Here is a 23,712-nt window from a genome sequence, read left to right on the forward strand (position 1 = left end):
GGCGGGCAGAGCACAGTTTTAAAAACCTCACCCACAGGCAGGATAAGAGGGGTGAGTGGGCTCGTGAATGCAACTTGTTAGTACTTTAGTTTTTAAACTTACTGCTATTTGCTTGTGTGAACAGGACAACTTCAATTCTCTTCAGAGCAGCTTTGACAGAAAAAACAGGCTTCAGTTCAGGACTCTCGAGGAATCATAAAACTTGGAGCCTTGCAGGTTTCAGGCAACTTTCCCTTACCCTGGGAATGGGGATTGTGCTCTCCACTGGAGGTACCTCCTCCTCTGTGGAAGAGAGAACCAGAAGGGGGAGGAGGCCAGGAGTCCATATTCAGCCTTCAGGGGAGCCACTTTTGTGAAGACAGGCTCAGGCACAAGGGACGCAGGGCCAACAGGAAGTGCAAGGCAGAAGGGGCCGCAGAAGATGCCACTATACTGCTGCCAGGGTTTACAGGCGGCGATGCAACTACCTCAATATGCCTGAGGTGCAGTGCAGAAGGAGGCTTCGTCTCTTAAGGGAGACAGTCACCTCCATCTGTCAGATGATAGGGCCTGAGATCAGCTCCAACTGTGTGGGCGGACACCCCATGCCAGCGGCGCTGAAGGTCATAGTTGGCCTCAACTTCTTTCCAGGGGTCGGTGGGTGATCTTTGTGGAGTCTCCCAGTTAGCTGTCCACAGTGGCATCAAGCTGGTGACAGACGCTCCGTTCAGGCGTGCATTGACTTTCATTCACTACTGCTCGGACGAGGCCAGCCAGGCAGATCGAGCCAGAGGCTTTGCAGTGATTGCTGGGTTCCCTCGCGTCCAGAGTGCAATCAATTGCACAAATGTGGCCATCAAGGCGCCAGTGGGTGAGCTGGGAGCTTTCTTCAGTAGGAAAGGATTCCACTCCATGAACGTGCAGATGGTGTGTGATCACAAGTCTGTTCAAGGTACCCAGGCAGCTCCCAGCCTAAATCCTCAGACACTCCCAGGTGCCTTGGCTCTTCAGTGCTCTGGTCCGGCTGGATGGATGACTGCTGGGTGACAAGGGCTATCCCCTCAGAAGGTCGTTCATGACCCCGCTCCATCATCCAAGAACAGAGGCCAAGCAGCGGTACAACTGGAGCCACGCCTCCGCAAGGGTAGTGGTAGAGAGAACCATCAGTCTTCTCAAAATGCACTTCCAGTGCCTGGACCGTTCAGGGGGCGCACTTCAGTACCCCCCAGATCGTGTGTCACTGATAGTGGTTGCATGCTGCACTCTCCACAATTTGTCACTGGAAAGGGGGGATGTAGTGGAGGAAGAAGATGCTGATGCTCTGGCTGCAGACCAGTAGTGAGTCCGAGGATGAGCACGCTCAGGAGAACGCTGAGGGGATAGACGCTGACCCGGGCAGCTTCCAGGGAGGCAAGGACGCCCGGGAGACTTTGATCCAATGCTCCTTCAGCTAGCCTATCATGGATGGACCTCCAACGCATGCAAGGGCTGCAGGCTCCATACTCGATACCTGAGAGCAACATTTGCTTGGTTAGGAACATTAACTATGTGCCTTGTCAATGAAGTCCGATGATAAACAAGTCACTCATAACATCATGGATTCCCATCCATCTGAAGAACTAATGAAGCACCCAAAAACTTGTTAAGAACCAAAACATTTAATGATTGACAAATTGCATACAGAAATGAAAGTCCATTAAAAGGTGTTAAACAGCACACCCATTGAAAAACAACTGAAACAGGGGTGAAAAGAAAACCACCAGTAATAAGCCCGTGGTGTGCCTAGGGTGATTTACATTTCCATTTGCGGGTGCTACGTCTAGGTGCTCCCCCGTCATTTGAACCAGCATTGGAGACAGCCTGCTCATTGTGTTGTGCTGTCCTGATGACCTTGGCAGGCATGCTCTGGCCTGTGGAGGCGTGCTGGGAGGGAGCGACCAGTGGCATGGCTGGCATATCCCCAGTCACCACAGCCTCATCAGATGCCAGGGTCACTGGCAAAGGGGAGGAGGAGCTGCTGCCCTCATCCAGAGCACCCTGAGAGGAGCCCACTGAGACGACAGGCAGCTCATGCGCCAACATGAGGTCGTTTTGGACCTCCCTGCTCACCATTGATGGACGGGCACCTAGCTAGGACACTGGATGCCCAATTCATCTCCCATACTGACACTGACCACCTAAGGTCAATGCCGCTGTGAGGGCTTGCAGGCCCGAGCGCATCCTCAAGAAGCCATGATTGTTCTCCTGGAGGCGCCTCTCCATGAGAGTCGCCACTCTCTCCATGCAGGAGGCATTGCACTCGGCCATGAGGGTCATTGCATTGCTCAAGCTCTGCATGGACTCCTCCATCACGGAGACCATGGCACACATTCCCTCATGTATCTCCGCCAGATCCTCCCGCACACCCTGCTGGACTTCCAGCATCTGCTGCCTCAGGACGACTCTAGAGACACATCATCAGCCACCAACTGAGCATGTTCCTGTACCCCAACAGTCCTCCGACCGCTGGCACCCTAGGCACACTCTCTCTCCTCTTGCACCTCAAGCGAGTGTGAAGCACCCTCACCGCTGTGCACCAAGACACTAGCGGACGATCTTATCCCCACCAAGGTGCTAGTATCTGCGCTGGTGCCTGCCTGGTTGAGAGGGTATGACGCTGGTGCGTTTATATCTTCTGGGCCTCAGGGGTAAGCGGCAGTCCCTCTGCCTCCTGAGTGTGGGTGTGCTCCGGAGAGGCTGAAAGGAAGAACAAGGACATTTGCTTAGTAGAAGTCATTACACTGTTAATGTGCATGCCTAGCGCTTGGATCAATGGGCAACCCATGTTGATGCTGAAATCAATATACAGTCAACAGTAGAATGTTTGCACTGACAGACATTGTGACCTCGGTGCACAGCACTCTTACCTCCCAGTGGCACCCCAACCTCACCGCGGCTGGCTGACCTAGGCGCATGGTGCCTCTCCAGCTCCAGTGCCTCCTGCTCGTATCTGGTGATGATGAGAAGGTGGGGCTGCCCTCTGGCAGTCTGCAGCTGCTCTCCATTATTGTGTGCAGTCTTCTCCTGAAAGGAGAGAGAAACGTTGATTAGTCCACCCGTACCTGCATTGCCATTGCAGCCTTGCCACCCCCACCTGAGGGAAACATTGCAGGGCTCAGCCGATTCGTGACCCTGGAGCCGCGATACACTCACTCCAAGCAGCCAGGGCTGACCCCCTTGCCCAGATGCTGCCTCCATCACATTTGCCACTCACACTCCAAGACCTTCCAAACCCAAGAGCACTACCACCCAGAAGGACAACGGCAGCAGATGGATGGCTACACCACCTGGAAGTTCCCCTCCAAGTCAGTCAGCACCCTGACTTTGAAACATTTCTGCACTCCACCATTGCACCTAGGTCCAAATCTTGGAACTCACCCCCAAACACTATTGTGGGTGTACCTGGACCACAAGCAGTGGATATAGAAGGCAGCTCATCACCACCTTCTCAGGGGCAACTAGGGATGGGCAATAAACACTGGCCCACCCAGCAAAGGCCACATCCCATGAATGAATGAATGCAAAAACAAAATTGAGTTGGGAGGGTGCCGGGGGGGCCGACTTAAACACTATGCTAAGTGACTCATGCCGATGCAGTACTCACCCTCCCCCATCGCAAGAGGTCATTAAACCGCTTGTGGCATTGCACCCAGGTGCGTCTCACCACATTGTGGGACCTGACCCTTTCTGCCAACTCCTCCCAGGCATGTTTTGTCATGAGGGGCGGGGCTCCTCCTGTCCCTTGGCACAAGGATGTCATGGCGTGCTGCCATCTCTGAGGAGGGCAGCAAAGCACTCATCCAAAAATCTCGGGGCATACTGCCCCGCCGACCTGCCCTCCTGCCTGGACTGCTCTCCAAGAGCGCTGTTGGACATCCTCCTGTGCAACATCAGTGGCAGCTTTTGGAAGGCTGCCTGCGACGTCTTTGAATAGGCCGCTGGGTCGCCATTGGACCCGGCGGTCATTGGTCTCCCGCCGACGCCCACCCCTACCCTATGTTCCTGGGAGCCTCAATTCGCGCTGGGCAGGCCTTAATTGGCCCACCCACGTAAAATGGCAGCGCGGAGCCGATTGCAGGTTGTGATCGGCTCCACGCCCACTCCTGGCCAGCCCGCCCGCCAGAAGTAAAATCCTGGCCAAAGGAGCAGGAACAGGCCATTTAACCCCTCGGGTTTGCTTCACCATTCAATGAGATCAAGGCTGACCTGAGATCTAAATCGATATATACACCTTTGTCTTATGTCCCTTAAAACGTTTGGTTCACAAAAGTCTATCAATCTCAGAGTTAAAATGAACATGATCTAGCATCAATTGAAGTTTGCAGAAGAGGATTCCAAACTTCTACCACTCTATGCATAGAAGTGACTCCTAATTTCACTTCTAAAAGTCTGGTTCTAATTTTTGGATTATGTTCCGTCATCCTAGGTCCCCCAGCAGCAGAAACAGTTTCCCTCTCTCCACCCTATGTGTTCCTCTGAATAGCTTGAAAGCTTAGATCAAAGCACTGCTTCCAAATTCAGGGATTACAAATCTAATTTCTGCAATCTCTCCTCATAATTTAGCCCTTGGAGACCAGTATTGTTCTGATAAATTGATGCTGCACTGCTGGCTGCTCTATCTCCAAGTCCAATATATCCTTCCTAAGGTGTTGTGTCCAGAATTGCTCTCACTGCTCCAGGTGTGGTCTAACTGGGGCTTTGTATATCTGTGGCATAACTTCAACTCCTTGTATTTTAATCCTCCAGATACACAAGTCAGCATTCTATTAGCATTTTTGATTATTCCTGTATTGTTCATGAGATTTTAATGAACTATGTACCTAGACCCTCAAGTGTCTTTGAACTTCCAGCTTTTCATCATTTAGAAAGCAATATTCTATACTTTTTAGGTCCAAATTGGATGACCGTGCATTTGCCTACATTGAAATCCATTTGTCACAGTTTTTGCCAATCACTGCATCCATCAAAATCCCTTTGTAATTTTATGTTTCCATCCACTTATTTGTGATAGGAAATTAGTTGATAAGAGAAAGGTCGTGGTAGAAAATTGAAGAACGTGAAGGAGGGGAGGTAATTGTTAGCGGGGAAGGAGTGTTATGAAGCGCTACTGAGAAATGAAAAAGTGAAATTGAGCTTTGTTCTTAGGGAACTTCCAACATTGCAGAGGGTGACTTTGGTGGCAATGGCTCTGTCTACTATCTTTGTTCAGGCCTGGACCACTGTTGCCCTGAGGACACTCCTGCTGATATTGGGAAAAGGAACCACCTCCTTGAGGATTTCCTCAATTATAATTTTGGTCAGCATACCTGAAATACGCTTGACTTCAATGGAAATGAAAATTTGGACAGGTGTACAACAAGCGTGACATTGCTCATTTTACACCATCACACAAAGTCAAAATTACCCCCAAAGCATTCTTCAAAACAACTAGAAGTCAAATAAACTACTTCTCTATTATAAAGCACTCACTAAAGGACTAAATAAGGTGAAGCTTGTCTAGTTATTATATGGTGAATTGACCATATTAATGTTAGACAAGGTCAGGTTAACAAAGCTATTTGAAAAGAAGAGCTCGATTTATTTATAAAACAGCATGAAGTCACACAAAATGCTCCTAAAATGTTAAATTTTCTTGCTCTTTAAAACATGCCACATTTAATAAGCCCCATCTGTGTACAGATTTTATGCTCTTTGGTGTTCAGTACAATGGGAAAAAATTTCACAATAAAGTGCCACTTATTCCCACAAGCTACCTACTGAGGATGCTTGTAGAGAGGCTGTCATGATAAATGAAAAAAAAAAATGAGTTTGGTTAATAGGATCAGAAAAAGCCAACTGCAATGTATTCTTATTAGTTTCCCATAGTACTGTTCTGAAATGTATTAATCAGAGAATGAGCTATGCTTATTCCCTAAGGAGCTAATTGACCTTTTAGGTTCTGAAGAAGAATGACTGCATTTAAACAATGTATTTAAAGTCAGCAATCCTGACTTTGTAATAAGTGTGCAGGGTACTACAGGATTTTATAATTATACGGCATTTACAGACTTCAGAACCACTGAACAGCATTTCCTGAATACACTATTGGTCAGAACTAGTTCTCACTCAATTATCCCAGACTTAAGTAAGTTCTGAAAGGAAAATTGCATTGCTAACTTCAGCGTGTTATCAAGAGTAAGTTCTGACAGTGCATATATAACAAAATTCAAGTCCATTGAAACATAGAGCTATATGATAATTTTAGCCAAAAAACTAAACACGAGGAAAAAGATTATGCCAATGATTATTCGTGCATGTTTTTAAATTCATTCACGGGGTGTGGGCATCACTGGCTAGGCCAGCATTTATTGCCCATCCCTAATTGTCCTTGAGAAGGTGATAGTGAGCCGCCTTCTTGAACCGTTACAGTCCATTTAGTGTAGATGCATCCACAGTGCTATTAGAGAGGGAGTTCCAGGATTTTGACCCAGCGACAGTGAAGGAACGGTGTTATATTTCCAAGTCAGGATGGTAAGTGACTTGGAGGGGAACTTGCAGGTGATGGTGTTCCAATGCATCTGCTGCCCTATGTTGGGAGAATATTGGTTGCAGAACTCTTAAAGAAGTCTTTGTAGTCTTCAGTAAGTTAACAGCATTTCTTTATTAACTACATGTAACTATGTACATATATACAATAAAGGGTACAGACAAGGAGGTATCTCCATGTCTAGGCCTTTACACATCTCTGCTCAACACCACACTAACCCTACGTCTGGGTCATGCGTCTTCTTACATCACTTTGTGGGTGGTACTGTACTCAGTCCCACATTAATCCTTTATGTGCCAGACCTCCATACTACGCCTTCCTCCAAATCTTTATCCAATGCAGCTCACCATCTTCTCAAGGGTAACTAGGGATGTGCAATAACTGCTGGCCCAGCCAGCAAAGCCCACATCCCATGAATGAATTAAAAAAAAATTTCATGAGGAGGATTTTTCCCTTGCTGGGCGGGCTCAGCGGGGGTGGCCAGGAAGCCAACCATCACCCATGATTGGGGCTGCACTGCGATTTCACGCTGGCGGGCCACTTAAGGCCTGCATAGCATGAAACGTAAGCAGCAGCGCTCAATGCTGCCTGTGTGAGGTCGGTGGGGGATGCTGTCAGACCTGATGAGATTTTCCAGGTATTTTTGTTTTTGACCTTATTCCTCGCTTCTTTAATATTCTCCTTATATACAAAAGCACCGGCTGCCAGCCTTACCACTCTGATGGCAACAAATGTTCTATATGAATAAGTTTGTGTTATCTCACCCCATTTCAAACTGAAGCACAAAATAACTCAGGATTTGGAAAATGCTGCTGCTGCTTTATCAGCCTTATGGAAAAGCCACAAGGATACTTGTTGCAGGTAGGTTTTGCGTTCCAGATTATTGTTCTTTGAAAAAACAATTCAAGGGGTTAGAATCTGTTTTCTTCCCCTTTTGTAGTCTTTCCATTGCAATTCACCACCTATAGGCAGAAACTATTGCAGATAATGGGAATTTGAAATAAAAACAAAAATGCTGAAAAATCTCCGGTCTGGCAACATATATGGAGGGAGAAACAGAGTTAATGTTTTGAGTCCATATCACTCTCTTCTTTAGAAGAGTTTTCAGAGGAATCATATATAGGCATCTATAGGCAAGTGTGTAAGGAGGCAACCTCCTCCCAAATTTTATTCTTTGTCATTTTAGGCTGCCTGCCAGATAGTGTGCAAGAATGACCTGAAAATTAATACAATCCTACTTTCTCTCATTTCATCTTTATGGAGAAGCATCTCTGCTTGGTGCCTTTACATGGTAAAATCAAGAGCACAGCATGGAAGTGTACAAACATAAACCCATGCTCCAACATTGCGAACATCATGTGCTGCCATCTCTTTAATAACTTTATCCTCAGTAATAAAAACATTATATTCTTATCATACCATCAATGTAAACAAATTGTCAATTGTCACCATTCACTCCATGCACCACCGACGCACAGTAGCAGCAGTGTGCACAAGATACATCTGCAAGATGCACTGCAGGAATTCACCAAGGCTCCTTAGGCAGCATCTTCCAAATCCACAATCACTACCATCTAGAAAGGCAAGGGCAGCAGATGGATGGGAATACCATCACCTAGAAGTTCCCCTCCAAGTCACTCACCATCCTGACTTGGAAATATATCGCCATTCCTTCACTGTCATTGGATCAAAATCTTGGAACTCCCATCCTAACAGCACTGTGGGTGTACCTACACCACATGATTGCAGCAGTTCAAGAGGGCAGCTCACCACCACCTTCTCAAGGGCAAATAGGAATGGGCAATAAATACTGGCCTTGCCAGTGATGCTCCCATTCCAAGAACAAATATAAAAGAAATTCAAAAACAAAAACTGTTTAAGATTTGACATCAACTTTTTCTATTGTATGCAATTAAAGGTTGTGCATTGCATAAAATATTGCATTGAAGGTTGCACACATGCTAAACTTAGAAAAGCTGGCAAACAACTTCAAAAACTCTGTTAAAGCCCCAATAAAGTTTGACTATGGTCACTATTTCAAGGTGAATTTCTATTTAAGTTAATTTTCATTTATTAAATTTCAAGATTTTATATTATTTTTTATTTTGAGATCACATTAGAGCATCCAGTTATCATACTGTGAAAAGTAAAAATCAGTCGCTATATGGCATGTGAATATAGTTACAGGAGGAGTACAGGGGACATGAACTTAAAAGATAAAAGCAAAATACTGTGGATGCTGGAAATCTGAGACAAAAACAAAAATAGCTGGAAAAACTCAGCAGGTCTGACAGCATCTGTGGAGAGGAACACAGTTGACATTTTGAGTCCGACTGACTCTTCATCAGAACTGAAGAAATATAGAAATGTGGTGAAATATAAGCTGGTTGAGGAGGGTGGGACAGGTAGAGCTGGATAGAGGGCCAGTGATAGGTGGAGGCAAAGAAGAGATTGCCAAAGATGTCATAGACAAAAGGACAAAGGGGTGTTGATGATGGTGATATTATCTAAGTGCTGCACTGTCATAGTTCTGATATTTTAGCTGAGGCATTAAACCGGGGCCCAAACTGCCTTCTGCAGGACCTCTGCTCCCTGGTCCCTGATCCTGGGTAAAGGCCCTCTGGGATGGACAGAAAAGATCCCATGGCACTATTTTGACAAATGGCAGGGGAGTTACTCCTGGTGTCCTGACCAACATTTACCCCTAATCTACATCACTAAAGCAGATTATCTGAACTGTATCACCTTACTGTGTGTGGGAAATTGCTGTATGCAAATTGGTTGCTGAATTTTCTACACTACAACAGTAACTAGGGGCAGAATCTTCTGTTCTCTCTTGTGGGGTGTTTGGAGGAGGACTTCTCACCCTGCTGCCAATTGAGGCACTTAAGCAGACAATAAATGACCACTGAAGAGTCTCATACCACTGCTGCAAGTATTAAACCAGCTGTTGGTGGCTCTGCTGCCACACAGGGAGAGCAACAAGTAAAACTGTTTTGACTGCTAGTCATCTCCCAGGGAAGGGTTCCTCCTTTTTAAAGGTATTCAGTGCCTGAATGAGGGATCCAGCATTGGGAAGGGTGGGCCCACTGACAGCTGTGCCCCTGCCTTTGCTGCTGACACCCACTACCCTGCGACTGGCAAAACCACTCTCTCCATTACTTGCCTCTGGCCTGGATCCCTCCATGACCCTGGGCCTTGCCTGCAGCAGCCACCGCCTTCTCAGTGATTCTGCCAGCTTCTGATTGGTCAGCAGCTCTCAGCAGGTGGGACCCCTGCAGCCAGGGTCATGATCCTTGGGAAAGGCCTACTGGTGGCCTCTCAACTGCCTGATTGGCTCGTGGTTCAGCAGGCCTTCCCAAAGGTGGCAACGTGGGTCTCTCGTCAGCTCTCCAATTAGCAGGCCAGACTCCTGTTACCTCCACAAGATTCCATCCCTCACTTCAAAAGTACTCAATTTGCTGGAAAAGCACTTTAGGACATCCTGAGGTTGTGAAAGGCACTAAATGCAAGTCTCTTTTTTCATAAAGTTGTTGGAAGTGCAAACTGATAATGATATAGCAAGAGAAAAAGTGTGCCTGGGACCTTGGTGAATGACAGAATGAGCAGGTGTATTTTCCTTCACTAATGGGATTAAAGAATTGAAAAATAAACAAAGGACCGAGAAGGAGTGTATATTAAATGTCAAATCATGTACAGAAAGAGAAATAAAGAGAGGGATTGGATTAAGAGAGAAAGAAAAAAGACAATGGAAAAGTAAGGAAATCAATTTTTTAATTTAAAATTCAACATTTTAAAATCACCTAAAGCAGCTCAATGTGAAGGGATGAGACTCCAATTATTCACTTTCTGGAAAAGAGATGTTTTGCTGTAATTAGCAATTACCACATCATTGAATAGATACTTACTTGGTTAATTGCTAAACATAACTTTCTGTGGCATGATTAATGGTAAATTAATGTGCAAATGCAGCAACTTCATGAAAATCACAGGAAGTTAAGTGTGAGATGCCAATTTTGCAAAGCCAACAGTAGAGAGGTACAAATTGGACAGCAACCTGTGACAACCACAATTCACGGAGCATTTCTTCCTCGCCGAAGGCTGGAGACATTGCACCCTTTCACAGATATGCAACCTTTAACAACTCTTCCACTTCATATTGAAACTGCCCTTAGCAGTTCAACCTGTCACTCCTCTTTGCCTTTCCAATCTAGTTTCTACCACTCCCTACCCTGTCCAAGCAGATGATGTCTCCCCTATCAAGATCATGCTGGTACACTCTCTTCCTACATCCTCTCAGTTAATGCAGTCAGTAATCTTCCATTCCCATCCCAACTGCCTTGCCAGCCTCTTTGCTGCTGTCTCTGCCCTCCAAAGAAATACTTGCAGATTCTGATTTCCTCTCTTTTTTCCATCCCTCTCTTTCTATCTCCCTATTTGATGCTCCCCAGCTTAACTCTGTTTTCTCCTTGTACATCTTTCCCCTCTCTTTCTGGACATTTTTAGATCACCCTAGCAGTCCCGTAAGGTTGGACAAGGTGACCAATGGGACAATGTACTGCAGGAGGTTGGAACCCATGGATTTTCAAGGCAAACACAGCATGCCTGAAAAGCAAAATGTTTGCGTGACGTGTAAGAGGTTAGCATTCACTCGCTTCACTTCATTGCTTCAGGAGGCAGAGCAATTATCCAGGATTCTTCTGGAGTTGGCTGCAGTTCATGTCCCCAACTTCATTTTCTTCTTCTTCAGTTTGGGAAGCCAGAAAAATATATGGGCCAGAATTTTACATTCGGTGTACAGGCGCACGCCAGACACAGTGAAACATAAAATGACATCGGGCATGCGTCGTGACATCATTCTGAACTTGTGTGATATTTCATTCGGCAGGCACGCGCCAGAGCCGGCTGCACACCTGCCAATAATTGAAAGGCCTATTAAGGCCATTAACAAGGCAATTAAGTTGAATTTTACGCTGCCCATCCAACCTTAAGTTGGCAGGCAGACAAAAAGGCCAAGCAGCCTTTACATTTTTTAGAAAACCTCATCCACGAGTGGGATGAGGTTTCCTAAAGCTAATGCAAATTAAATAAAACTTTCTTTTGCCGTTAAAAACATGTCGCATCTCATGTGACACAGTTGCATGAAGGGATATGTTTCATTAAATTTTTAATGTCATTATTAACTTTTTTAAAAAGCGCTTCAATCCCCCTGAGGCAGCTCCATGCCTCAGAGAGATTGAAGCACTCTTTCACGCTGGACTGCAACTCTCCCTCCTCCCCCCACCCGCACTGCTGCTCCTGTTTCATGCTAGGCGGGCCTTAATTGGCCTGCCCGCATGAAATCGCGGTGCAGAGCCGCTCATGGGCGGCAGTCGGCTCCCCCCCTGCTCCCACAAGCGCACAGGCCGGATGTAAAATCCTGGCCATGAGGGAGAAGAAAAGATATGTTGGTGGGGTTAGATGAAGAAGAGTAGAAGGAGGCTCATGGAGAATGTCCGCCAAAGTGACCTCTTCAGCCAAATGGTGCATATTGTTGCATATGCTGCATTGTTCAGTTATAACATGCAAAGATGAGGTAAATATCCAAAATTGAGACAAAACCAGTGATCTGAGCTGCTGGGTGGACAGTAGCAATATGATTTAAGGCAAAGACTTGCAATATGCGGCCAGGATTTTCTGGCCTCATAGTAACGGGACATGCCGCAGGAGATTCGGTGGCCCAACCAAAAGTCCATTGACTTTCGGCAGGACTGGACGATCCTGGCGATCGGCGTGCCTGAAAATTCCACCCGAATGTTTGCTGCCAATCAGATGTTTGTGTATATATATTCACAGAAAAAAATTCTTTACATGATATGACAATGCCTGGTGCCAAATCACTCTGTGCTAGGCACACCAAAAATTAAAAGCAAAGTACTGTGGATGCTGGGAATTTTATAATACTCTTCTATTATAAATTAGCAGCAGATTTTTGTTGGACAGTTTATTATTAGATGAATCAGAAGGTGACGTTAAAAACCTGTGACATTCTAGTCAATAAGTGCCCATTTTCTTTAAAGGATAAACAGTTTATAATGCCTAATGAGAAAACAAATGAGGTTCCAGATTCTGTTTATCCATCTGTGCCCCGTGACCTGGTGTCCATATTTAAGCAAATATAAGTGCATTTGTTTTAAAAATTGTACTATTGTGTCACTGAACTCCTTTAACTTAATGTCTCGAGACAGACCAGGCTTTTCGTGGTTGGGGAAAGCATTACAGCTTTCGTCCCTCTCTCCTTTGGACCTGGAAACTGAGCATTCCCTGGCACTATGACAGGACTCTCAGTTTCCAAAGTACCTAAACATGTAATGGCAACATACTGCAAATCTGTATGGATGTATTCAGTTGCATTAGATTCAAAAGAGCTTACATCTTTTCACTGTTTAAGGAGTTTTAAAGAAGGGTTCGGCTTTATTGCTACAACAGATGGAAACACATCATCCTTGATGCAAATATTTTCAATTATTGTTTAATCAGAAAAACTTTAACAACAATATGCCTTTAAGTAGTGAGAATGGTACTACAACTGAGGGTATAAATCAAGACTTTCTATTATCTCAGTGGTTGAGCATTTATTGCTTCAGTTTATAAATGGTAATCTATATGGTTTACATATTACAGCTGCTTCATGAAATCTTCTAGTATTATCAAAATTATTATTCTCCCCAAGGCAACTTCCAGAAACTAGTTTGAGCCTTGTTGGTCGGCCAACTATAATTTACATTGCAAACTGAAATTCAGGTGCACTGATGAGTTCATGCAATGAAGAAATATAAAGGAGTGATGAAAACCAAAACCTTTTTAATTGCCATCTCTTTGCCCATGTCATGCCAGTAAAACTGTTACTGAAACAGGTACTGTAATGACATCATTGGCATGAGGTGCCACATCAAAGATTATTGTGGAATATAAAAGCTCATGGTGTAGGGTGTTACATGTTGGCGCGGATAGAAGATTGGCTGGCTGGCAGAAAACAGAGTGTGCATAAAAGGATATTTTTCAGATTGGCACTGTGACAAGTGAAGTCCTGCAGGGGTCTGTGCTGGGGGCTCAACTTTTTACAATTTATATCAATGACTTAGATGAGGGGAGTGAATACATGGTAGCTAAATTTGTAGATGACACAAAGATAGATAGGAAAGTGTGTTGTAAAGAGGACATGAGATTGCAGATGGATATAGATAGGTTGAGTGAGTGGGCAAAAAATCTGGCAGATGAAGTATAATGTAGGAAAGTATGAAGTTGTTCACATTGACAGGAAGAATAAAAAATCAGAGTATTAATTAAATGGAGAATGGCTGCAGAATTCCAAGGCACAGAGGGATCTCGGTATTCTGGTGCATGAGCAACAAAAAGTTAGTATACGGGTATAGAAAGTAATTAAGAAGGCTAATGGAATGTTATCCTTTATTACGAGAGGAATTGAACCAATAGGTGGGTTTAGCCATGCCTTTTTAACGCAGCCATGGCATTAGTATCCCAGCTCTGGATTGCCTATCTAATTAGGGAGGGCAGGAAGGACTATGCATCTATTCTGTCAAATGGAGGATTTCTAATTCAAGGGACCAAGGCATGGTTACAATGGCTCACCAGCACTTGTAGTTTTGAAGCTGCAGGATTCTGGAGGAGGCCTGGGAAGGCTGACATACCCTCACTGCCCACCCTCCACGCAACTACCCCCTGCGCCCCCACCCCACCTCACCCCGTATATCTTACTCTCTCACTCTTACCTGGAGGTCCAGCTGCAGGATCTGAGGGACTGTAGTGTGATGAGCTCTCCCAAGGATGGGAGAAAATGGACAACCTCTCCAACCAAGCAGGAATATTTGGAAATGGCCAAGGAAGTCAGCAGCAGGGGTGTGCTCCCTCCCACCTAGAGACAGTGCACAAGAACACCACAGCTTGCAAGTTCCCCACCAAACGAAGCACCATCCTGATTTGAAACTATGTTCAATCCATCTCTCTCTCGGGGTCAAAATCCTGGAGCTCCCTTCCTTCAGCATTGTACGTGTGCCTACACTAGATGGATTCCAATGGTTCAAGAAGGTGGTTCATCATCACCTTCTTAAGGGAAATTAGGAATGGGCAACAAATGCTGGCCTTGCTAGTGACCCTCACAACCCATTAAAGAATAAAATTAGATGATCTAGGAGCTCAGGAGGGCACTACAGGTGAATGTCTTTCTGGTGCAAGTCCCACATTCTGATTTGTCCAGCTTTCCCCTGTGTAGCACTTCTCAGAACACACATTACAGTTCCATTCATTGCTGTCTCCTGCCTCTCCAGGCACCTCACATCCTCATCTGAACAACCAACACTAACACTCACCCTCAGCCTATTGCTTTTTCGCACCCATGCCTCACAGTCACCGTCCACAAATGTTGCCCTTTCCTCCTCTGCACACAAGTCATTGCAAACACTCATACTTCTCTGCTTCCCCTCTTTGCACGAGGGAAGAATGCACGACTTGGTCAGAGGCAGAGACCCCTGGGGAGGGGGGGTGCTTGCGCAGGGGAGGAAGAAGCAGGGTGGTGGGGGTGGGGGGGTTGCTTGGGGCCTACAGTGGAAGTCACCTTGACAGCCATTGCCAATGCATGCTTAACTGCTCCATCGGAAAAGAGGCCTTATTCTAGGAGGCTGCACATGTCAGCAATGACCTGCCAGCAAAGATGAGCTTCCTGAGGCACTGGTGCTCAGACATGTTGAAAGAGTTGATCTTCTCCCTGTAGAGCCAGAGGTCTCACCTCCTTTCAGCTGGGTCTCAGAGTCCATTCCATCTGCTTCATGGAAGGACATGCAGCTGAGGAAAAGGCTGCTGGTGTTGGTGCTGGTGTTGCTCCTACTGCTGCTTTTGTTAGGGCTTTGGCTTCTGCTCTTTCTCCTCACCAGGTGCAGCTGCATAACCTGCTCCCATCCTGTAGCGAAGGCTGGCAGCAAGGAAATACAGCTGATGGTGAGTGAAGTGCAGGACAAGTAAAGTGACTTTTAACAAGTTGGCAAGTACCTGTCAAGTACTGAAAGCACTCTCTGCGAGAAGAAGTGCTTTCAACAGCAGTCTTTCAATGGCCATGAGTGGAGTTCTTCAGTGTAATTGATCAAAGCCTTCCCAGCTTGTCAGTTTCACTGAAGAATCTCTTCCCGCTGTTCACTCATTCTGGTCATCCTATTGAGTTGCTAACAGGTCAGGAAACAGGTACTGTGACTGAAAAATCTAGAAATTAACATACAAACATATGAACAAGGAGCAGGAGTAGGCCATTTGGCCTCTTGAGCCTGCCCCACCATTTAATAAGATGATAGCCGATCTGATAGTAACTTCAAATCTGCATCCCACCTTCCCCCAATAACTTGCTTACCAAGAGTCTATCCACCTCTGCCTTAAAAACATTCAAAGACTCTGCTTCCACCACCTTTTCAAAAGAGAGTTCCACGATCCTCAGAGAGAAAAAATTTTGCCTCATCTCTATTTTAAATGGGCGACCCCTTATTTTTAAACAATGACCCCTAGTTCTAGATTCTCCCACAAGAGGAAAAATCCTCTCCTCATCCACCCTGGCAGGACCCCTCAGGATCTTATATGTTTCAATCAAGTCACCTCTTACTCTTCTAAACTCCAGCGGATACAAGCCTAGTCTGTCCAGACTTTCCTGATAAGACAACCCGCCCATTCCAAGTATTAGTCTGGTAAACCTTCTCTGAATTACTTCCAATGCATTTATGTCCTTCCTTAAATAAGTTGACCAATACTGTACACAGTACTCCCGATGTGTTCTCACTAGTGCTCTCTATAACTGAAGCATAACCTCCCTACTTTTGTATTCAATTCCCGTCTCAGTAGATAATGCTCCTAATTACTTGCTGTACCTGCATACTAGCCTTTTGCGATTCATGCACTAAGACATCCAGATCCCTCTGCATTTCAGAGCTCTGAAATCTCTTACCATTTAGATAATATGCTTTTATTCTTCCTGCCAAACTGAATGATTTTATTTTGCCCACATTATACTCCATTTGCAAGATCTTTGCTCTTTCACTCAACCTATCTACATCTTTTTGTAGCCAGCCTCCCTATGTCCTCTTAACAACTTATTTTCCTACCTATGTTTATGTCATCAGCAAACATCCACCCCTTCATCCAAGTCATTTATATAAATTGTAAACATTTGAGGTGCCAGCACTGATCCCTGTGGCACACCACTCGTTACATCTTGCCAACCTGAAAAAGACCCATTTATGCCTACTCTCTGCTTCCCGTTAGCCAGTCAATCCTCTATCCATGCCAATATGTTACCCACTACACCATGAGTTTTTATTTTCCACAATGATCTCTTGATGTAGCACTTCATCAAGTGTCTTCTGGAAATTTAAGTATAGTACATCCACTGGTTCCCCTTTACCCCCAGCACATGTTACTTTCTCAAAGAACTCCAATAAGTTGGTCAAACATGATTTCGCTTTCATAAAACCATGCTGACTCTGCCCAATTACCTTAAACTTATCCAAGTGCCTTGCTATAGCTTCTCTAATAATAGCTTCTAACATTTCCCCTATGACAGATGTTAAGCTAACTGGCCTATAGTTTCCTGTGTTCTGTCTCCCTCCCTTTTTGAATAATGGAGTTACATTTGCTATCTTCCAATCTAATGAATCTACCTGAATCTTACCTGAATCTAGGGAGTTTTGGAAAATTAAAACCAATGCACCAACTCTCTCACTTCTTTTAAGACCCTAAGATGAAATTCATCAGGACCCAGGCATTTGTTAGCCCGCTGCTCCAACAATTTACTCAGTACCACTTCTCTGGTGATAGTAATTTTCCTGAATTCCTCCTTGCCGTTTCTTGATTTATAGCTGCTCCTGGGATGTTATTTATATCCTCTATAGTGAAGACTGATGCAAAATACCTGTTCAATTTATCTGCCATTTCCTTGTTTTCCATTATCAATTCTCCAGACTCACTTTCAATAGGACCAATGCTCACTTTGTTAACTCGTTTCTTTTTAAAATATTTATAGGAACTCTTACCATCTGTTTTTATATTTCTGGCTAGCTTTCTCTCGTACTCTAATTTTTCCCTCTTTATTAATCTTTTAGTCATCCTTTGTTCCTTATATTCTGTCTGATAACTTTACAAAATTATATGCTTTTTCTATAAGTTTGATACTGTCTTTAACCTTTCTAGTTAACCATGGATGGTGTGTCCATCCTTTGGATATTTTCTTACTCGTTGGAATGTATCTATTCTGTATTTTCAGAAATATCCCTTTAAATATTTGCCACTGCATCTCTGTTGACCTATCCCTTAACCTAATTTGCCAATTCACTTTAACTAGCTCTTCTTTCATGCTCTCATATTGCCCTTATTTAAGTTTAAAAACATTGTTGCGGACCCACTCCTCTCTCCCTCAAACTGAATGTAAAATTCAATCATATTATGGTCGTTGCTACCTAGAAATGTCTTCACTATGAGATCATTAATTAATCCCATCTCATTGCAAAATATGAGGTATAGTTATAGCCTGCTTTCTGGTTGGCTCCAGAACATGCTGTTATAAGAAACTATCCCACAAATATTCTATGTACTCCTCGTCTAGGCTACCTTTGCCCATCTGACTTTTCCAGTCTATATGTAGATTAAAATCTACCATGATCATCGCTGTGCATTTCTGGCAAGCTCCCATTATTACTTGCTTTATGCTCCAGTCTACCATGTGGTTACTATTAGAGGGCCTGTACAAGACTCCCACAAGTGATTTCTTGTCTTTATCATTTCTCATTTCTACCCAAACCATTTCCACATCCTGGTTTCCTGAAGTTAGTTCATCCCTGTCTATTGTGCTAATACCATCATTAACTAACAGAGCCACCTCTCCACCTTTTCCTCACTTCCTGTCCTTTCTAAATGTCCGATGCTCTTTAATATTCAGGTCCCAATCCATGTCCTCCTGCAGCCATGTCTCTGTAATGGTTATCAATTCGTACTTATTTATTTCTATGTTCGCTCTCAGTTCATTTGTTTTGCTTCAATGCTTCACGCCTTTAGTTTTATCCTTTTATTCTTTTTATAACTTCTACTTTCATCTGCTGATTTACTGTTAAATTTGTACTCTCAATCCCTTCTGTCATGGTCTGTTTTTCATTTCCCATAATGATACCTTTCTCTGCCTTGTCTCTATTCTTTGATTTACCACATCTTCCCAAATTTGATCCTTATCTCCCACTACTTAGTTTAAAACCCTCTCTACTTCCCTAGTTATATGGCTCGCAAGAACACCGGTCCCAGCACAGTTCAGGTGTAGACCGTCCCAACAGTACAGATCCTGCTTTACCCAATTCTGGTGCCAGTGCCCCGCGAATGAAACCCACTTCTCCCACACCAGACTTTAAGCCACGCATTCATCTCCTTAATCTGATTTGTCCTATGCCAATTTGCACATGGTTCGGGTAATAATCCAGAAATTATGACCTTTGAAGTTCTGCTTCTTAATTTGGTGCCAAGCTCCTCAGACTGACTAAGGAGGACCTCATTCTTTGTCCTGCCTATATCGTTGGTCTCAATGTTGATCATGACAACTGGGTCCTCCCTCTCCCACTGCAAGTTCCTCTCAGTCCAGAGCAAATGTCCCGAACCCTGGCATCGGGCAGGCAACACAGCTGTCCGGACTCCTGCTCTTTGCTGCAGAGAATGGTGTCAATCCCTCTGGCTATACTGTCCCCTGCTACCAATACATTCCTTATAACCCTTCCACTTGAATGGCTTCCTGTGCCATGGTGCAATGGCCATCCAACTCATTTACCCTGCAGCCCTCACTCTCATCCAAACAAGCTGAAAAAACCTCAAACCTATTGGACAATTGCAAGGGTCGAGGCTCCTGCACTCCTGCTGTCTGGGTCCCCTTACCTTACTCACTTGCAGTCTCACCCTCCTGACCACTGACCATATCAGAAGACCTTATCCTCAGGGGTGTGTCCACCTTCTGGAATAAACTTTCCCCCTCTCTGATATGCCGCAATGTCTGCAGCTTAACCTTCAGCTCAATAGCTTGGAGTTGAAGTTCCTGAAGCTGTGAACACTTACTACATATGTTTGCCTCGGATCACACCGGTACCCAGAAACTCCCACATTCTGCAATCGCAGCGCATCACCTGCCCTGACATCGTCAATATGTGTTAATTAATAATTGCTAATTAATTAATTATAATCAATAAAGCCTACACCCTCCAATAGGTTTTGGCACTGCAAATAAACTTTACAATACTGATAAAACTAATAATGGCAGTTACTGGTTTACCTAGTTTAAAAAGTTCTTAATTAGCTTTTAATTACCTCAATAACTTAACTGGCAGATCCAAGGGAGCTCCCCACTTGCTTTAAATCCCACACCACAGGAACCTGGAAGAGGACAGGATGATGTAAGGATCCCAACCGGACACCAATTTTAGGAGATTTAACTTCTTACTCGCACGCAAACCCGATTCCCCTTGCCTGGGGAAATGGTTTTCCAGGTTCTGAATCAGAGGCTTCTAGGTTCAAGTTCCACTCCAGAGACAAAAATCTAGGCTGCTGCTCCATTGCAGCACTGAGAGAATGCTGCACTGTTGGAGGTGATGAACCGTCAAATCATTTCTATATAGCCTGTTGTGGATACAAGAGATCCATGACATTAATTCAGTGAAGAGCAGGGGAATTCTCCAAAGTGTCCTGGCCAATATTTATTTGTCAACAAGCACCGCTCAGGCAGTTTATCTGATCATTATTCAAGGGGCTGAATGGCCTATTCCTGCTCCTAGTTCTTATGTTGGCATTATTACATTGCTGTCTTTGTGATATTGATGTGCACAAATTGGCTGCTGCATTTCTTGCAACAGTGACTATACTTAAAATATACATCATTGGTTTAAAAGTGCTTTGGGATACCCTGAGACTGTGAAAAGCAATGTAGAAATGCAAGGCTTCCAAGTTTTTGAAATCAAGAAGTAGCACTATCACTTCACTTCTGCAAATCATAATTTTTGCATAAAAAGTGATCCTTGAATGCATCTGGCACTGATCTGGATGCAGCCAAGAAAATCAGGTTTATATGCTGTCTAACCAGCAGTCCTTAAATGCCTCGCTACAGGCTGGCACTATAAAGGTAAGTTGGAAAAAAAAATACTCACCTGGAGCTAGGAAGTGCAGGAGAATTAGCCCAGCTCCACATTAAAACCATGGGCCTCTTTTCTGGCCACTTTTTGACCACCAACCTCCCCTCCCCACCCCCAACCACCATCTTCCTGATTGCTGTCTTAACCCTCATTTTGCCCCTTTACCGTCTGATCCCTTCTCCCAAGGCCTACCTGATCTACCATTGATACACCAGCCCCAAATACAAACTTTCTTCCTGAGTGAGCTCCTTGAGGATCATTTTCTGCTCCAGGGTTCACAATAGCTGGCTGTGCTATCCAGTTTCGAAGCCATTCTGTCTTCACTAATCTCTTTGCTTTCTCATTTGAAATGTTTGACTGTTTGTATGACAACATCTTCAAATTCTTTCACAATTACACTATTGCTTTGTTGTAATCCTACACGAAGGAGCTAGGAGTCTGTGTTTGTTCCCTTATGAAAAGGTATGACATCATAGTGCAGAAATGTCAATGAAACATGAGACAACTCAGAGCACTAAAGCACTGCAGAATTTTTTTTAAGTGCAGAGCTTTACTTTCAGCAATTGCTGCAATCTCTGTTTTTCACACAATTCATTGTTCTTATTTAAGAAATAATTCAACTAGTTCATGTCAGTACAGCAGATGTGGTGACCTGTGGAAACCCATTAAGTATCATGTTGCTGGATCAAAATTCTGAGTGATTCATGCTGAAGTAAGCCCAGATCTTCCATTTTCCGGCTGGTCGCACCCAGGAGGTATCCCAAAACATGCGTTGGGGGTCCTTTTGGATGCCCCAATGCAAGAACTCTGTGGAAATTGCCCAGGAAGTTTTAACTTCCGATGAGCAATTCCTCTGTGTCTGGAACCCTCCGGTAAAGTCCATAGCTCTGAACTAGAGTCAGAGACTTCAGAGGGTTCCGACTGAGCTACCCAGGAAATGTTACACAGAAAAACCATGTTTAATTCCTGGGTAACTATACAACTGTCACCTCTGACTCCCCACAGACCACCCCCCACCAACAACTACCTCCCTAGCCCATACTCTTCCCCTCTGACCCTCCAACTCCCCCCCAACCCCCATCCCAACCCTCTGATCACCCAACTCTCCAACTCCCCCAATCCTCTGACTCTCCCTAACCATCCAACTCCCCCTGACCATCCAACTCCCCCTGACCATCCAACTCCCCTCCTGACTGTCTGACTCCCCCTGACCTAACCTGACTTCACCACCCTACCTCCCTGCTACCCTACCCACCCTATCAGAAAAGCCCAACTAGTTCACTAATATATTTCAGGAAAGATAACCTGTTGCCTGACCTCCAAGCCATAAAATTAGAAGTATTCAGCACAGAAACGGGCCATTGAACCCGCAAGAGCTAATTAATCCTACTTCCCTGATCTTTCCCCAAAGCCCTGCAAATATTTCCTTTCTAAGTAGAGATCCAATTCCCTTTTACATGTTATTACTGAATGCCCTTCCACTGACTTTCAGGCAATGTATTACAAATAATAACTCTCCTCATCTCCACCCCAGTTTCTTTTTTGCCAGTTATCTTAAAGCTACAGACGCTTCTCCCACTGGAAACAATGTCTCCCTGTCTGCTTTATCAAAACCCTGCAACATTTTGAACACATTCTATTAAATCTCCCCTTAACCTTTGCTGCTCTAAAGAGAGAATAATCCCAGCTTCAACAGTCTTTCCACATGACTGAAATGCCTCTTCCCTGGTAGAGTCCAGCTCATTCTAGTAAACCTCCTTGAGAGCTTTGACATTCTTTCTAAGGCAAGAATTCAACACAATACTTCAGCTCAGTAGCTGAGAGAACCATTCTGACAAAGGATCTCTCACCTGAAACCTTGGGTAGAATTTTCCCAACTGGGCAGATAGGACCATAAGACGTAGGAGCAGAAGTAGGCCATTCAGCCCATTGAGTCTGCTGCACCAAACAATGAGATCATGGCTGATCTGATAATCTTCAACTCCACCTTCATGCCATTTTCCCCATAATCCTTGATTCTCTTACTGATTAAAAATCTGTCTACCTCCGCCTTGAATATATTCAACGACCCAACCTCTACAGCCCTCTGTGGTAAAGAATTCCGCAGATTGACTACCCTCTGAGAGAAGAAATTCCTCCTCATCTCTGTTTTAAATGAGCGACCCCTTACTCTGAGATTATGCCCACTGGTCCGAGACTCTCCCACAAGGGGAAACAGCCTCTCAGCATCTACCCTGTCAAGCCCCTAAGAATCTTATATGCTTCAATAAGGTCATCTCTCATTCTTCTAAACTCCAATGAGTATAGGCTCAACCAACAGAACCTCTCCTCATAAGAAAATCCCCCCATACCTGGAATCAACCTAGTGAACCTTCTTTAGACTGCCTCCAATATCTTTCCTTAGATAAGGGAATCAAAACTATTCACAGTAGTCTAGGGGTCTGGTCTAACTAGTGTCTTGTATAGTTATAGCAAGACTTCCCTATTTTCAAGCAGAGGTGATGGTGTGGTGCTATTGTCACTGGACTAGTAATCCAGAGACCCAGTGTAATCCTCTGGGGACCCAGGTTCAAATCCCACCATGGCAGATGATAATATTTGAATTCTACAAAAGTCTGATGATGATGACTATGACCATTGGTGCTTGTTGTAAAGACCCATCTGATTCACTAATGTCCTTTAGAGAAGGAAATTTGCTGTCCTTACCTGGTCTGGCCTATATGTGACTCCAGACCCACAGCCATGTGGCTGACTCTTAAATGCCCTCTGAACAAATGCAATTAGGCATGGGTAATAAATGCTGGCCTAGCCAGCGATGCCCACACCCCACAAACAAATTTAAATAAAAAAAACTGCATTCCCTTTGAAATAAAGGACAATATTCCATTTGCCTTCCCTATTACCTGTTGAACTTGTATGTTAGCATTTTGGGATTCATGCACAAGGACTTCCAACTCCTTCTGTACTGCTGCCTTCTGCAGT

General features: G+C 44.5%; 1 protein-coding gene across 1 annotated transcript in view; it reads left to right on the plus strand.

Annotated features, from left to right (window-relative positions):
- The window catches only part of LOC121278826 (serine/threonine-protein kinase H1-like), an 87,712-nt gene that overhangs the window by 18,312 nt on the left and 45,688 nt on the right, over positions 1-23,712 (plus strand). The gene's annotated exons all lie outside the window — the stretch shown is intronic.

Source organism: Carcharodon carcharias, chromosome 6, assembly GCF_017639515.1.
Source record: "Carcharodon carcharias isolate sCarCar2 chromosome 6, sCarCar2.pri, whole genome shotgun sequence".
Lineage (NCBI taxonomy): Eukaryota > Metazoa > Chordata > Chondrichthyes > Lamniformes > Lamnidae > Carcharodon > Carcharodon carcharias.